The 17452-nt window shown below is 41.1% G+C and overlaps 1 protein-coding gene across 2 annotated transcripts in view; it reads left to right on the plus strand.

Moving 5' to 3' along the window:
- FOXP1 (forkhead box P1) overlaps positions 1-17452 on the plus strand; it is a 584602-nt gene that overhangs the window by 205552 nt on the left and 361598 nt on the right. For both annotated transcript variants that reach the window (XM_038565860.1, XM_038565870.1), the window contains one exon: positions 4320-4415. The gene's annotated coding sequence lies outside the window, so the exon portion shown is untranslated. The remainder of the gene's footprint in view (positions 1-4319; positions 4416-17452) is intronic.

Below are 17452 nucleotides of genomic sequence, written 5' to 3' on the forward strand. Positions count from 1 at the left end.
TACCTGGGGACACCTGCTGGCTCAGCAGTTGAGCACCTGCCTTTAGCTCAGGGCATGATCCTGGGGTCCTGGGATTGAGTTCCACATTGGGCTCCCTGCATGGAGCCTACTTCTCCCTCTGCCTATGTCTCTGCCTCCCTCTCTCTGTGTCTCTCATGAATAAATAAAGTCTTTAAAAAAAAGTTAGCCTGGGGGTATCCCTGGGTGGCTCAGCGATTTAGCGCCTGCCTTTGGCCCAGGCTGTGATCCTGGAGTCCCGGATCGAGTCCCACATTGGGCTCCCTGCATGGAACCTGCCTCTTCCTCTGCCTATGTCTCTCTCTCTCTTTCTCTCTGTCTCTCTCTTTCATTCCCTCTCTCTCTGTCTCTCATGAGTAAATAAATAAAAATCTTTTAAAAAATTAAAAAAAAATTAGCCTGGGATCTGAATTTGCTTCTTACATCTTCCATGCCATTTATGTATTTTGGCATTGTAAAATTGGGGATCTATTGTAAGTTTAGAAATACATACTTGAGAAATGTTACATGTGATAAAATTTTCATTCCTAAAGTGATCCACAGTGGACTCATACTTATTTTGCTATTCTGTAAAATCGGAAGTCATACATAGTATTGAGTAGAATTCCTTTTTTTTTTTTTTTTTTTCTTTATTTTTTTTTTATTGGTGTTCAATTTACTAACATACAGAATAACACCCAGTGCCCGTCACCCATTCACTCCCACCCCCCGCCCTCCTCCCCTTCTACCACCCCTAGTTCGTTTCCCAGAGTTAGCAGTCTTTACGTTCTGTCTCCCTTTCTGATATTTCCCACACATTTCTTCTCCCTTCCCTTATTTTCCCTTTCACTATTATTTATATTCCCCAAATGAATGAGAACATATAATGTTTGTCCTTCTCCGACTGACTTACTTCACTCAGCATAATACCCTCCAGTTCCATCCACGTTGAAGCAAACGGTGGGTATTTGTCATTTCTAATAGCTGAGTAATATTCCATTGTATACATAAACCACATCTTCTTTATCCATTCATCTTTCGTTGGACACCGAGGCTCCTTCCACAGTTTGGCTATCGTGGCCATTGCTGCTAGAAACATCGGGGTGCAGGTGTCCCGGCGTTTCATTGCATTTGTATCTTTGGGGTAAATCCCCAACAGTGCAATTGCTGGGTCGTAGGGCAGGTATATTTTTAACTGTTTGAGGAACCTCCACACAGTTTTCCAGAGTGGCTGCACCAGTTCACATTCCCACCAACAGTGTAAGAGGGTTCCCTTTTCTCCGCATCCTCTCCAACATTTGTTGTTTCCTGCCTTGTTAATTTTCCCCATTCTCACTGGTGTGAGGTGGTATCTCATTGTGGTTTTGATTTGTATTTCCTTATCATGATGCCAGAGAGAACATTTGTTGAAATACTACCACTGTTACTTAATTCAAAGTGTACATTTTGCAATGAACCACATCAGGAGTGTTTTCAATTTTTCAGTACCTCTAGTAGATCTAAGCGTACCTTTTTTTAAAGTTACTCATTTTAAATTATGATTATATGAATATTTTAGGATTATAATCACCATAAAATGAAGGACAGAATTTATCATACCAAAATAGAAATTTAATTTAAAGTAGAAAGAACTTGATTGCAAGGTTTAGTAGACTAGAAATATGATGTATAAGAGGATATTGAAGAACACTTTTGAAAAATCCCCTCGGTAGTACAGTTTTACAATAGATTTAGAAAAAAAAAAACCCTCAGGTTGTATTTAGTGATGTTTGTAAAGATCTTAGTTTCGCAAAGATCAAACTTTTCTAATGTTGAAAATGCACATTAAAGCAAAGAACTTTTTGGTCATTTCCTGAAGAAATAACTCCCCCCCCCCCCCAAAAAAAAATCTATTCAGTATCCTAATGTTAGTCAAATTTATTTGAGATAGGAGTTTCTCTTGACTATATTGAGATCCAGTGGCCTTGGTCAAGAATCAAGATTGTACATGGACATAGGTGGTTAAAAATATTTCTTTTAGTTTTCTTGGGACTCATGGCATTTCCTATTACCTGTCACTTTGTCCTTGACGGTGTTTGAGGTAGAAAACAAGTTGAGTAGACAAGGATAGTTTCCCAATCAGCTCTTCCATATTTTTCTCCAGTCTTTCTTTGTTATGTTACAGTTCAAATTTACTATTCATGAAACACATTTTATCAGTGACCATATCAGACAAATGGAAGCTAAGCGCTGGTTAGTATGTTGAAAATAAACACGAGGGTTCTCATTAATGTCGCTGTCTGAATAATTAGTTGAGCATCGTGTACTGAGCAGCAGCGAAAGCAAGCTGCTTCTCACTGGAACGACAGGCTGACAGCCACGTCTTGGAGTATGGTCATTAGTGTGCCCCACCATCAATGTCATGTTACTGTGTCAAATTAGTTAGTGTCCCCTTAGGAGAGAAGCCGGACCTGCAAATTATCCTCCCACATCCCTGGAAATGGTGTTTGCGAAACCCGCGATCAAGTGTGAGCAAATTATTAACACGGCTCATAAATTAACTAGTTTACAGGCTTATAACATTTTACAAGTAGATAATAAAGGCTAGAAAAGTTTTCCAATTGCTTTGCCCTGATGTTGCCCGGCTGTGATCTGCCGACTTTTCCTTGAGGAGCCCACGGCTGATAGTTTTTTTTTTGTTTTTTTTTTTTTTTTTAAGAGGAGCAAACACATGGAGTGTCAGAACAAATGTTTGGAAAATGTAGACTTTAAAAGGAAGCAAGTGTAAACCCATTGAAAACAATATAATTAACTTCGTTATCTCATTGCTCTGATAAGTCGATGACAATGGCTTTCTTTCTTGTGGTGGCAGTTGCTCATTAATGAGTTCACCAATTAAGTTTGAACGATTACAGCCTTTGCCAACTGAAATTATCTTTAAAAATATTTTTGATTCATTCTTAGCCTACTCTTAAGCTGCCTTGTTAAAGAGGGATGATGCTAGCACAGCATGTTCAACTCATGTTAGAACGAAGATTCTTAAGCCATAATATGTTTGGCAAACGGTTTACACTCGCGTAGACAGCTCATACCTAGAAAACATAATGTGGACCAATCTGGCCTGAGTTTATCTCTTATCAAGAAGAGGCACACACCGGGAGCACCACCCCTTAACTCTCTTCTGAGCTCTGGTAGACAGACAACCCACATAGTTTCCGGAGATACGACGTGACTATTCAAATCATAAAACTTCATACATCTCCTTTTCAGTTTCAACTTCTCTGATTAGGTTTAGAAGACGTGTCGTTCGTGGATTTTTGTCGGGGTTTACTGTTGAGAGCGACCAGCACACGTGCACACAGACGAGCTCGGGCCTTCCACTCATTCTGGAGTTCCGTTTCCCCGTGTTACCGAGCCCCGGCCGTCCTCTGGAGGGCTGCACAGGTGGCATTATCATCCCCAGGATCTAGGCAGAAAAGGCCTGGCGTGCAAAAAACCTCACTACTGGCTGCTATTCATAAAATCTTTCTGAAACTGCTTGAGGATGAGTTGACTTACCTGTCAGCAATTTCATCTTACTTGGAATTGGACTTGGTCAGTATCCTACTAATAACCCAACCGAGCCGTGAAAGCTCCCAGCCTCCGCACGTGTGCACTTCCGCAGGGTGGCTGTTTCCACGAGAAGGCTGTGTCGCAGCCTCCCCCTGCATTTGAAGTGCAGCGGGAAGGAGAGCTGGGAGCTGTGGCAAGTGAGATTTTGGGTTTGGCTGGCAGGAAAGAGAGCTTGTCTCCCCCTTCCCCCCCACCCCCCCCAAAAAAAACAGGGTACTTGTGTGCACGTGTGTGCATGTGCACGATGTGCACGTGTGTGCACATGTATTTATTTCCTCTTGCCATTTCTACTGAGATGTACTGAGAGAGACTAAAAGCCTAAAACCCCAAAGCAAAACCCTTGCTAGGACTCGGGGTTCGTCTGGCCCTTACTTTTCAGAATGAGTTAACATTGTAATGATGAGAATTTATCCTAAAAAATAAAAAAAGGATGGGCATGAAAGGAGCCAGACCTCCTAAGGAAATGCCTGTGCCTTCACAAGTGACAATCTTCTCAGCCATGTACCATTTTGCTTCCTTCTACTACATTCTCTGATAACCACACACAGTAGGAGCCGATGAAATGCTGATTCTGTAAGGGGAGAGGCGAAGTAGATGCTTAGATACGTGATTGCAGATGGAACGTGAAAGTCGTATGTCCATAAGGAATGCCTGAGGTTTATATGAAAGCCTTGCTTTTGAAGCATCGCACTTGGCCTTTTCCGTTAACCTCTTCTATTCTCTGCTTGCAGTGTCCCTCCGTGTGTTGCAGTCCTGTGGCATTATGCATGCCCCCAACCAGTGACTCCCAGGCTTTTTATGGCTGTGAGACACGATAAAAGTTCAGGGTAAGTGGCCAACAACACTAGTATTGTGTCCCACTTGAAAACTGCGACCCACCTTTGCAGGTGACCCTGTAGTGGATAACAGTAGTTCCTCAGAAGGTAACGGAATGCCTCATTATCAAGCGGGACTTCCAAAGCCAGCGGGAATAGGTTTGTTGTCCTCTAAGCTAGCTTTATGGCTTTCAAGAATAGGATCTATAACTTGGATCGTATTTGTGGAAAGGTGATCTCATGCAGGGTCTGCAAATTTTGTCTCTGAAACTGCCAGATGATAAATGTTATCAGCCTCCTGGGCCATACACTCGTGGTTGCAACTTTGTAGTCAACTCTGCTGATGGGGAGTTGACAATATGTAAACAAACGGGTATGACTGGTCCAATGAAACTATTTACAAAAACAGTCAGTGGGCCATATTTGGCCCGCAGGCCGTGGTTTGCTGACCCCTGAGCTAAGCATCAAAGAGGGTAAAGAGGATAAAGAAGGTCCCTCACTGGGTAGCAGTTCCTCTGATCTCGAGCAAACCATTTATCAAGAAGAAACGAGAATAAAAAAAAAAAAAAAATACCTGCCCTGACTACCACGCAGGGTGTAGTTTTAAGGATGAAACAAGGTATAATGTATATGAAAGCACTTTGAAAATTTCGAAACTCCTTACAAACATAATAGATGGCTCTCTACACTCATTCTGGTTCACCTAGTGGAGTCTGCCTTCTTCACCCTTTTAATCATATTGGGCTTTCATGAGCTAAATGAGTGTGGGGGAAAGCTCTTTTATTTTCTAAGTAATGTGGTTTTTCTGTACGTTCCTCCTACTTTGCAGTTGATGGACAAGCTGTTGAAATGTCTCTTTAGTATCAAATATGGATGAAGGACTATATGGGTAGATTATGGCAGGCTAAAGATCAAATGCCAATGAAGAACGATTAAATTTCCTTTAATCATCAGATTCTGAACGTGTTTTAAGATCTTCCACCTTTAATATAGTCCTTAATAAATAATAATGCTTTGGATGTCTACAAGTATGTTTGAATTTCACAAGTGTTGCATGTCAAAACACAGAGACAGGTTCAGCAAATATGCTTCCTGGACTCGTGGTAGTAATTAAGAAGAAAAGTCATACTTAAGCAAACAGCTTGGTGAATAGAGGAGTAATCAGAATCCCAATTCATGAATTTTCTGATTTTTTTTTTTCAGAAAAAAAAATAGGGTAGTCTTCAGACACATTTTCGTATCATCATGTCATGTAAGAATGGTTTCCTTGTAACAGATTCACAACCATATGAGTTTTAAAAAATGACTTGCATATTCTCTCTGATAAAAGATGTTTGGGGGAGAGCACCTGGTGTTTTCTGTCTTTCTGCTCTGCCTTCCTGTTCAAGTGTTGTTCTGTTCAAGATCACATTGTGGCTGCAGGCTCTCCAGCCATTGCCTGTGCATTCTGAAGAACAAGGCAGAAGTGCAAGGAACAAAAAAGAGTAGTCCTCCTGGCTGAGGCAGGCCTCTTTAAAGAATTTCCCTGAAGTCTGAATAACTTCTACTTACATCTTTTCAACAATCCCTAACATATGAGCGTCTGAGAAGTATATCCTCAGACTTGAGAAATTTGTTGTCCAGATAAATTCCACATTCTAACAGTAAGAAAGAAAAGGTAAATGGTTCCCCAGCCACGGTTGTGATTACTTATACAAAACCACAATGTGAATTTTTCTTACGTTTTCAGTGAATGTCTTCTGTCTTCCATTGACCTGGGTGTATAATCTTTAATTTGAATTTTACATGTTTGAATTTCGGTTTCTTTGATTTTCAGTGGAGATATATAGCTCAGTAAATATTTTAGGAACATAGTATTCTTACTAAAAGTGCCATGGCAAATCTGAGGAATGAATTTCTTTCCCAAGAGCACTGTCAACCAAAATTTAAGCTTGAGAATTTTTTTTTCTTTTTTAAAAAGGTATTTATTCATGAGAGATAGAGAGGCAGAGACATAGGCAGAAGGAGAAGCAGGCTCCCCATGGGAAGCTCGATGCAGGACTTGTTCCTGGGACTCCAGGATCATGCCTTGAGCGGAAGGTGCTCAACCACTGAGCCACCCAGGCGTCCCAAGCTCAAGAATTTTTTAATGAATTTTCTCTCCTTTGAATATAAGCTTTTTTCAGAGCTTGAGTTCTAGCGACATGAAACCTTATGCCCAAATCTGTTCATGCCAGTATGTGCAGGGGGTATTGCTGTTGGCTTTGCACTGTCCCTCAAAGACTGGACAATGCTACCTACCACGCATCTCTGTGATTTGCTCGTCCTCACGTCTCTGCTGAAAACTTAATTTTGGATAATGGGGAAGATAAGACCCCTGTGCAATTTTTCTAAGTCAGATCGGCTGGTACGTTACTCTTAGGAAAATTTCTGTCTCAAAGGATGAGTAGAATGAGACTTTTGTATGCTTCATTATATAGTGTCTGTCTGTACCAGCCTATGATAGATGCTCATGAATCGTGATAGTTGATGCATACACAAATATTACCAAATGCCTGCTGTGGATATAGGGCAGCAGTGCTTAAGAGCATCTGCTTGGAAGGTTAAATCAGCCGAGGATCAGATTCCACCTTTTCCACTCAGCGGCTGAGTGATGTTGGGCAAGTTACTAAACCTCTCTGGGCTGCTGCCTCATGTGGGAGGTGAAGATAAAAACAGGAACAGCTCCCTGTGAAAAGTTAGTGAGGTGATGCTTATAAAGAACTTAGCACAGATCCTGGTGGGTAACAGGTGCCAGCCTTGTGCTACACACCTCAGGTAATGTGGTGGAAATCCCTGCCTTTGAGGAGCTTTCACTGTCCTGTGGCTGGTTCATTGGTCATCGTCTCACTTGTGGACAACGTATATTTCACAATCCATTGCTTCTAACCCATATTCTCTTACAAGTTTAAGTAGAGCCTTGGGAGGTGGCTTTGATGCCTGTCTTCAAGGACCCTGCAGCCACGTACACTGCTGGACAGCCCGGCTAACAGAACTTAGATCTCCAGGTCCCTTTTTGACGATTTCCCCTGAGAGGTGTGCAGTTCTTTTTTTATTCCGTTTTTTACTTACTCAGACAGTGGGCCTGCCTAGCAAGCAGAATTCACTAACTGCTTTCAAGTTGGTATTGCTGATGATAATCTGAAACTCTGTAGGGTTTCACTCATGCAGGCTGATGCTACATGATGTCGATCTCACCCTGCCTCATCCTGGGCCCTGCCTCTGTGCTGAGTCTGCAAAGCAGGCCCTGGTCCCCCACTGATCTTCTTGGTCACAGCCCTCCAAGCACAATGGCATCTGCTCACAGAAACTGCTGCATGACTGCATCAGAGATGGCAGCTGTGTCCACGGATGGCCCTGTTGGCCATGTGTCCCAAAAATGGTGGCACCTACTTGATGGTAGCTGTCCCTTGAGTGGCAGTTGACTCTCTTGAAATAGTGTCTCAAAGATGTTGCCTGTTCAAGATACTCTTGGAAGCTTTGGGCTTTTGCAGTCTGGGTTCAAATATTTTATTTAGACCCCATTGCCGTGCTCAGATGCCGTAAAATCTCTGTTGCCTCTGGGCCGTGGTATTCTCTACCTGGAACAATTTCCCTGTTTCACAGGCTTGTTCTCTCATTCCTTATTGCTCAGTTCAAATATCAACTTCTTGGGAGAGGTCTTCCCTGAAGACCCACACTGAAGACTTACCTCCTCCCCTTCTCACTGTCCTCCATCCAAGCCTCTAGTTTGTTCTGAATGTACCTGTTTCCCATGTAATGTGCACGCGGCAGGTCGCCTGATTCAGTGTGACTCCTCACTGCAGACAGTGCCCAGTGGGTGGTAGGCATGCTCACAGTTAGTAGTTGTTGAAATAGAGTCCATTTGGGGATTTCCCTGTGAATTCCTGTATTTTCATGATACCTAAAGGGACTGCATCTGGATGAGAGAGGAAGAGAAGAAATAAAACCACACACATCACCTTTATTATAGGAATAGAATACTGCCCCTGGGTTTTCTCTGGAAAGTTTCCACTCTGTACTAAACAAGTCTTTGATACTCTGTGTGTCCCATCCAGAAAGGGTTATACATCATCTTCCCTGTGAAGACAGAATCATTTGCCATTTGGGCCTAAAGCGTACTGTGGGTAGAACAGGTTAATTAAGGACTTTGGATTCCAAGATCAAATCCCAGCACTGTCGTTCACTGGCTCTTTGTCCTTTGACAAATTACTTTCTCTTCCTCTTTCTGGGCTCTTACTTATTTGAGCCATGGGTAATAGCATTACCTCGCTCATAGTATTATTGCAAGGATTAAATGAGATGATACCTATACAGTGCTTTGCACAGAGCCTGGAATAGGATAATATGATGCTATTGATTTAGAAAGAACAGTAGAGGGGATCCCTAGGTGGCTCAGCGGTTTGGCGCCTGTCTTTGGCCCAGGGCGCGATCGTTGAGTCCCGGGATCAAGTCCCGTGTTGGGCTCCCGGCATGGAGCCTGCTTCTCCCTCCTCCTGTGTCTCTGCCTCTCTCTCTCTCTCTCTCTATCTCTCTCTCTCTCTCTCTCTCTCTCTATATATATATATATATATATATATATATATATATCATGAGTAAATAAATCTTAAAAAAAAAAGAACAGCAGAGGTTTTTGGGAGGGACGCTGACAACTCATTGCACTTTCTTGCAGTAGTTTTTAAAAAATTGGTAAAGATGGTGAAGAGCCTTGATTTCCTATGAATTTGCTCATGTTCCATGCACTGAAATAACTTTACAAAGTACAAAATGAGCACAAGTAGGATGATCTATTTTTATATTGGTTACTGACATGTTGACTCTTGGATATTTATGACCAGTTTCAGATAATACAAATTATAAACCTAAAATGCTGGGAAGGTTCAGTGTTTGGAACCTGACCCACATCCAGAAAACCTTAGAAATGTGGCAGTCAGGGGGACCTGGGTGACACAGTCGGTTAAGCATCTGACTCTTGATTTTAGCTCAGGTCATGATCTCATGGTGGTGAGATGGAGTCCTGAGTCACACTCTATGCTGGGGGTGAAGCATATGCTTGAGAATTTCTCTGTCTCCCTCTGCCTGCCCTCCCTCTCCTTCTCCCCTTCTCTTAGAGAGAGAGAGAGAGAGAGAGAGAGAGAGAGAGAGAGAGAAGTACATTAAATAAATAAACAAATAAATAGGTTTGGAGTTCAGAGTGCTATACTGTCCTGAAGACACCTGGTTGGGATATGTTTTATCTGTAAGTTAACCAGAGGTGGTTTGATCTCCTGCCTCTTGACAGACTGCCTTACATTTCCTGTAAATTCTCATTTTAAAAAAATTATATACTTGGTGCATCTGTCCTGAAAATTTACGTTTCTTTTTTGAAAGAAAACTCGAGTCTACATAGATTGAAAGGAAGTGGGTCTACATCTACATCTTTCACCTGCTTACAGATGGTAGTCTATTGTTGCTCTGTTGTTTGAGTGTGTGTGTGTTCATGTGTGTTGTTCATTGTGCCTTTGTTGTATAAAAGTGGAAGTAAGTCTTTGTATCCCATTTTGGTGGCAAAGATGACTTAAATCATATACTCTTATTTTCATGATTTATGGAACGGCTAGGGTTATCTAAGAACTTAAAAGACCCATTAATTGTATTAACTTAGAATGTGTACCCCCTCAACTTTTACAAAACATAAAAGAACATGAATAAAATACAGTTTAAGGCATCAAATTTGGTTCCTGATACACTGGTTTAGTAAAGAAAAGCTAAAATTCAGTTTCAGTAGAGGCTAACAATTCAGGAAAAACTTTTATCAGGCGGATGACAGCCTTCAGAGTGGTGAGACTCAGCCTTCTTACATCTCTAAAAACATAGAACACTCCTGTCTCCAAATATCATTTCAGAAGCTAAAACAATAATCACAAGAGGGGAAACCGATCTGTGTAAGAAGAGACTTGCTTTGTGCCGTGGACGTAGGAGGCTTGGCAGCGTACGGCAGCTCTCGTGCTGCTCTCTTCTTGGTACCCGGGTGCCTGAGAATCAGTGGGAGAGGTTAGGAGCTTTCTGATGTTTTGAGATGTTGCTGCATGTCCGGGTGCGGTTCGGTGTGGCAGTCTCGCAGTGCCAGGAGTTGAATATCGCTGCCAGCTCTTACCGACCATCAATAGACCTTTCTCCCAGGACGTTGTCATCAAGAGAGGCCGTGCCTCGCCTTTGTCCCTATCTGTCCCACATCATTCATTAACGTGACACAAATCCATTCTTCCCCTCCTGGCCCACTTCTTAAACATGGCAATTTCCTGAAATTCTACTCCTAGAATAACATGTGCTTAGGACTTCTCGGTTTTCTAAAGAGATACCTAGGCCTGGAAGAACTTGCCCATGGTGTTATCACCTGTCCCTGCCTCCACTGGGTTTCCTCTCTCTCCTGTAAAAAGGAATGAGAGGTAAAAGGAGAATTTTCAAAACTCAAGAAGAACCTAATTGTGAGAAATACCAATAAACAACGGTTGTTTGAGAGAATAACTCTGATTCTTGAGAAGTCGACTGTGGAATGGCTACTTTTGCTGAGAATTTGATCTGTGTCACCCGTGATTCCTTTTTTTTTTTTTTTTTAAATATTTATTTAGTCACCCGTGATTCCAATTGTGTACGGAGTCACCCACAAAAACTCTAGGAGAGTGAGAGTGTTTCAGTTCTAAAAATCTGTTGTACAGATGAGGAAACGGAGGCACAGTGAGGTGAAGTGACTTGTGACTCACTCGGACTTCTTTGCTTATCAGGAGCAGAGCTAGGATTTGAACCTGGGCGCTTCTCGTCTGGTCCCATGGTGCCATGGCTCTTAACCACCATGCTTTATGGTCCTCTTTGTGTAGACATTTCCCTGGGGTGTTGGTTTGCAGACATTGTTTTATTTTAGTGTGCATCTTCCACTCTGGGATTGCTTTGCTTGTATGCTGCATGTTGAGCCTTGATACTTCACTGCCACCTAACAGGCCCCATTTGATCTTTCTAGACTTTTCCAAGTGCTTTAGTTCTTTTTGCTGGTACAATAGTTAAGGGAAATAAAAGCATGTTCCAATATGATTAGGAATAGGGGCAACCACTTCATTGGCATTCTTCTAGCTCTAGTTGAATGTGCCTGTTAAGACATTTTCTCTCGATCTTTGAGTCATTTTTCTCTGGTACATTATTCTAATTAACCTCATCTCTGTAGCCCTCGTTTTATTTCTTATTAGCCTCTGACCACCCAACAATTGATTTGTTCCGCTCAATCACCTGTGTGAAAAAGTGTGGCAAGTGAGCGGGTCTCCTTCCAAAAGCAACAGTCGTGTACCTGGGGTGTTTTCCTAGCAAGCGGTTCAGAATGTCCCTTTCGTTCTTAGGATACATTCACCTGGAAGGCTTTTTATTTACTAGGGTGAAGCCCTGGGATACTTAGAGGTAACACCGACTAAAAAAAAGCTAGAAGGTTTTTAGTTACTTGGTTGGGAGAGTTGCAGGTTTGTAGGCTCTATGCCAAGGACTTAGACCTTCAAAAACAAAAATGTTCGAGTTTTAAAAACATATAGTGAAATATTAGGCTTGAAGAAATATGTAAAAGCCAGTTGCAAGAGACCACAAATCTAAAAAAAAAATTTCCTTAAGTTGGAGGTATCCATGTCTCCTTTTTAACACAAACAGTAGATCATTTTTAATGTGTCTGTGTCTTAACATACTGAGCCCACCATTTGTTAGGTCTCTCTGGTTACTTGTGAGGGGCATAGGTATAAAAGAGATTTAATTGTCTCATGATGCTGAAAAGTCAGATAGTAGAACAAGCTTCTGGAATATCTGGACCGGGGAGTTCAGATACTGCTATTAAGTCCTGCCTCAGTCTCTTGGCTGTGCTATGTTCTGTCTTGGATTCATTCACGTAGGCGTTTACCAACTTGTGGTATGGTAACCATTCAGGTGTGTTTTCATAGCAACTCCAGCAGAAGGAAATCTCTTCTTGTGAGTTGTAGTAGCTGTCATAGAATTTGGATCTTCCTGGTTCTGTGATTGGTCCAGTGTGTGCTGTGTGCCTTTTGCTACAGCAGTCTCTGGGGCTGGAGCAGGACTGGGTAGGGGGAAGTGTGAAGCTGTGCTTGGCCTTGAGTGGGTCACATGCCTCCCTCAAGAGTTGTGGATGGACTTCACCCTACACAAGGCAATGGGAAGTGGGTGAAGGGGGGTGCTGGTTTCAGAATAAGGGGGCAGAATTCTGGGAAGATAGACTATGCATATGTGTCCTATAAGTCACAGTGCTCAAGGCACAGTAAAATACACAGGATTATAGGATGGAAAGAACCTTTAAATATCACCTAGCCCAGCTATGCATGATTGAATATCATGTGAGATTTTCCCCATGAAGTTGTCTGCCCAATAGTTGGCCATCTCCAATGGCATTCACTACCTCGAAGGTAGGCATTGCCTTAGACATACGACCATGCCTGTGTCCCTCCAGAACCTGGAGCTTATTCATTGCTGTAATCTTCCTGTCTGTCCTTCTGGTCAGCCTTCCATTTACTGTCTGTCACCGTTCTAGGTCCTAAAGCAAGATCCTTAATTTCAACATACTTGTATCTGCAAGGTAGACAGAAAGGTCAGTGATAATACAATGATATTGGAGCTACAAGAATACTTCTGGATTGTATGTATGTGGTTGCGGGCAGGGGATGGTTGGAAATCCGCCCAGTGAGACCCGGCTGGGCCCCCAGAAATGAATAGGAGTTTCCAAATGACCAAGGGAAAAATGTGACTTGTAGATTTACCATCTCTTCAAGGATTAAACTTTACATATGGAATTAGATTTGAGTTATCTAGGGAAAATGGCTTACGTACTATCAAAGCCCAGCTAAACTACATATCTTTTAGGACATACTAATATGTTAGCTATGGAAATGGCAAGCTAGTGATGCAGAAAATTTTTGTATGGGTCACCCACGTGACATCTTAGAAGTTACCCTGATCTCCTGTCTCCTCCTAAGTATGTAATAAATGAATGGATAAAGCTTCCATGGGTAAAGATTTTGGTCAGTAAAATTACAGACTAAATTACTAAATTCTTAGTAACATTTCCTTAAGACTTTTGAAAGGACTGGATATTGTTTGTTTATTTATACACTCTGCTGAGCAAAAAATATTCTGAATCTCAGTTTTCATATTTGATACCTAAAGATAAAAATAGTACCTTCCAAAGGATTAAGGTTCATACAGAGAATGAATAACTTGGTCCCTATAAAACACTACATATGATGCTGGTACTTCATAAGCACTCACTGGATGTTATTATTATCAGAAGACATCTATGATTTTCACCTCATAGGCTGTCAAATGCTTTAAAAGTAATTATATCACTAACTAATAACCAGTTGATTTAAAAATGTTTTTCTGTGTACCTAGTAATATATTTTTTATTTGCACGTTACTTATAAAAATTAAGGATATTAAAGATGGTGAGATTTAGCAAAGAACTTTAACTCCACATGCTTTGAATGCTTCCCTGAATTAATAATTTTCATGTCCATCATATTTTCTCCTTGGCCCACAATTCATCCCATATTTGGATCTTGGCAAATGATGACTTGGTTAATTAGGCAGTCTGTTAACTCTGATTACTAAGTTATAACAGATCAGTGTGGAAGCATCACTGTGCAATTTGGATTAAAAGGCTCTTCATTTTATCAAAACAAATTTACATTTATGGATAAGTATGTTGAAATGCATTAGGTTACAATGATGCGCTTCATAAGGAAAATTTAAAAGGGGTAAAGAATTATTTCCTTCTACAAAGTTATTTCTTTATTATGACATTTGTCATATTCTTTTTCGCCAGGAATATACTTAAAAGCTTGGAATTTTCTTTTAAAGCTTAAAAATTATAGCCGATTTAATCCCTCTATTATACAGATATGATGGATGCAGTGCATTTTCATTTATGCATAGGTTAGTGTAGGGGTACATGCTTACATTCCAGTTCTGACCATAGTAGCCTCTTGATACTGGACTGGATTAGAGACGTGAATCTTGACTGTGCTGGGGGAATTAGTAGGTTCTATTAAGGCTTGCTCTCTTTCACAGCCGAAGGCATTGACAGTTATTGAAGAGGATTGGGCTTTTGTAGTTCTTTTTCTTCCTTGTCTTAGGCTTCATTGTCATTGAGGACAGTTGGTTATCAAACTCTTGCTTGCTTTCTCTAGCTCTGCCTCCCTTCTTTTCCTTTCTTAGCACCTAATACTCAGCTCGTAGAAAATGAGAAAAAAGAACACAATAATTTCCCGAATTCAGCAGGCTTTGAAATTTGTGTTAATTACCCTTCAAGATGCTATCGGATACCAGAAGCATTTGGAAGATAGCACCTTACACTTCACTCCCTTCCTGCTCTACACACAGATTCTTGTGTGTGCATGCACACTCATGTACACACACACACGGAGCACTCAGTAACTAGTACCTAGGAGGTGTTTAATAGTTATACGTTCAAGACCAATGGTGGGCAAAGTTGAAACACTGACAGCCTCCCACCCCCTGATTCCTAAGCTGCTCTTAGAACTGATCTAAGAGCTGGGACCCTGTCGATTATTGCAATCCCATATGGAAAAAATGGAGTTGATAAATTTAATATTTATTTTTTCTGTAAGCTTACTGAAGTCTGACCTTTATGAATTTCTGTGTTCTAGTTCCATGGGAAGTAGAAAAAGCAAAGAGAGAAAATATTTTTGAGGTTCAGTGAACTTAGTATTTTGTTGATGGCTCATACTGACATGACCAGAGGGTTAGAAATAGGAAACCTTATTAGTTCTTTAGCTTTATTCATTCCACGTAGCATTTATGCAAAAACTGCCTGTTCTAAATCTAGAAAACTTTGCTGATGTTGTAGGTAGAAAGGTTCGCTTAGCTCAGAATGGAAGTTGGTGTTTTATGAATTTGATTATGTTCTCCTAATTGGGAACATTTAATAATAACCATAGATGACTCTCCTTTTGTGGAGGGGCTTATGGCTGGTTGTTCAAAGGTAAAGTGATGTTTGAGCTCTAATTTGACAGATTTGAGCGACAGTCAGCTCAAATAATTCAGTTTTCCACTAGTTTCCCTACCTCCCAATTCCTTCCAGAAGAACGAACCAAATAAGGAATTTTTAAAAACTGAAACCATTTTGGATTCTATGAATTCTTATATTCGTTTTCAAAAGAGATAGCTTGACAGAGAGGTGCACTCTGGGACTTTTATGTGTGAAGTAAATCCATTAGAACATTATTTGGTATTTTTTTTAATTGGGTTTTATCTACCCAAACGATAATGGGTATTCTAATAAAGTCTTGCCAGTATAGCAAGAGAACCCTCTGGGAAACAGCTGCCTAAGGAGTGACATTCACTTGTATGTTCAAGCTTCCTTTGGGACAGAAATTCTTTTCCCCACACCAGTGGTCCCCGGGAAGTAGAAAGGGCAACTTTGAGAAATTTTCTCGATGGCCTTTTTTTTTTTTTTTTTTTAAATAAATGGGCCTGTGGATAGAAGTGAGCAGACTTACTGGACGGTTGGATACTATTACCGGGTGGTTTTATTAATCACATTTATTCCTTTAAAATGACCTTGGATGAAAACAACCACCCCTTCTGTGGTCATGGTTAGCAGATGTTTACCGTAATTCTTTGCTCAGTGAAAAAAATGCCTCTTCCACCCAACAAAAACAGCCACGTTTGCTTGGCTAAATCAAAACTTTGGCGCTTGGGTCTTACTTTATATATCATGGCTCCAGTCATACAACCTTTCCAAGTGTGAGGCTTAGCTCACTCACTCCGACATCTGCGGGAGAGCTTTGCTCACAGTGATCTATTATGTGAGTGCTTAATTCTTATACTGTTTTTGGCGTTCGCCCTTCCTCATTGAAACCCATATTCTCTCTGCAAGCCCCTCTTGTCTTCTATAAACATGTTAGCCGCCTTCATTTTAAAAGATTCCCCCCACACACACTCCTGCCCCGGCTTGATGGCCATTTAAGTGAGGGTTTTGCTCATAGAAGTAAAGTCAAGGTTCACTTCCTGATATGAGAGTTTGGTTTTTGCTGGGCTGCCTCTGGAAGAGAAGGCATGTCCTTTCTTTCTGTTTTGTGTTTGAAAAATACCTTTTCTTACTGCATTTGAGGCCTATGTAAACGCCTGTCTTGTCTGTTGATCTGTCTCTCTGTATTGCCAGTTCCTGTTTGGTACAAGCACTAAGTGATCATGAATGTTTAGGTAGTCCCTGCCTGCACTTGCCATTCATGGTTTAATAGGTGTCTCAGGAGCAGCTCTCTCACCTGGCCTGAATTTCCACGCTGAAGAATGCCCGCTTGCTCTTTAGCAGTACTGAAAGGAAATGCAACAGCAAAGCTTTGCTTTTCTTGGGAAGCTCCTCCCTTTGGAATGGAGAACTCTGGGTGGCTCTTCTTATTTTGTTTCCATTGCCAAAATAAGCAGGGATCTTGCATAACACCAGGGTAGGAAAAAAAGAAGTAATTTTAAGGAAAACATATGTTCATGTTGAAAAAGAGGGAGCTAGAACTGGACAGGGGACAGTGGCCCACAAAGTTAAAGACATTTTTTTTAAATTCAGGTTGGACAGTAGGTTTTGGTAATTGTGGTGTATCTTATGAAATAAAGAATAAGTTGCTTCCCCTCATCCCCAAGTCTTTGATCTAATTAAAACGAAATCTTGGGAGTGGGAGACCAAGTTTGGTAGGCTGGTTAATTGATACATGTGGTAGTTGGAATGGATCCAGTCCTGTACTTGTTAAATTATTTTCCTATGATCTTAGTTAACACTAAATGATTTCCTTGGAGATCACTTGGTTTGAGATGCCTGCCCTAATCTGAAATCAGTGCAGATTTCAAAATGTGATTCTTATTTGGTCTGACTCTAGGAGAATGAAAGAGAGGTTTGCAGATTAAAATGAACTGAAGGGGTGGGGGAGAGTAAAATAAAATGAACCCAAGATGTCTACTCCAGCTGTTTGGTTGATTAGTGGACATATTATTTGTCCTTT

This window comes from Canis lupus, chromosome 20, assembly GCF_011100685.1.
Source record: "Canis lupus familiaris isolate Mischka breed German Shepherd chromosome 20, alternate assembly UU_Cfam_GSD_1.0, whole genome shotgun sequence".
NCBI classification, from domain to species: domain Eukaryota; kingdom Metazoa; phylum Chordata; class Mammalia; order Carnivora; family Canidae; genus Canis; species Canis lupus.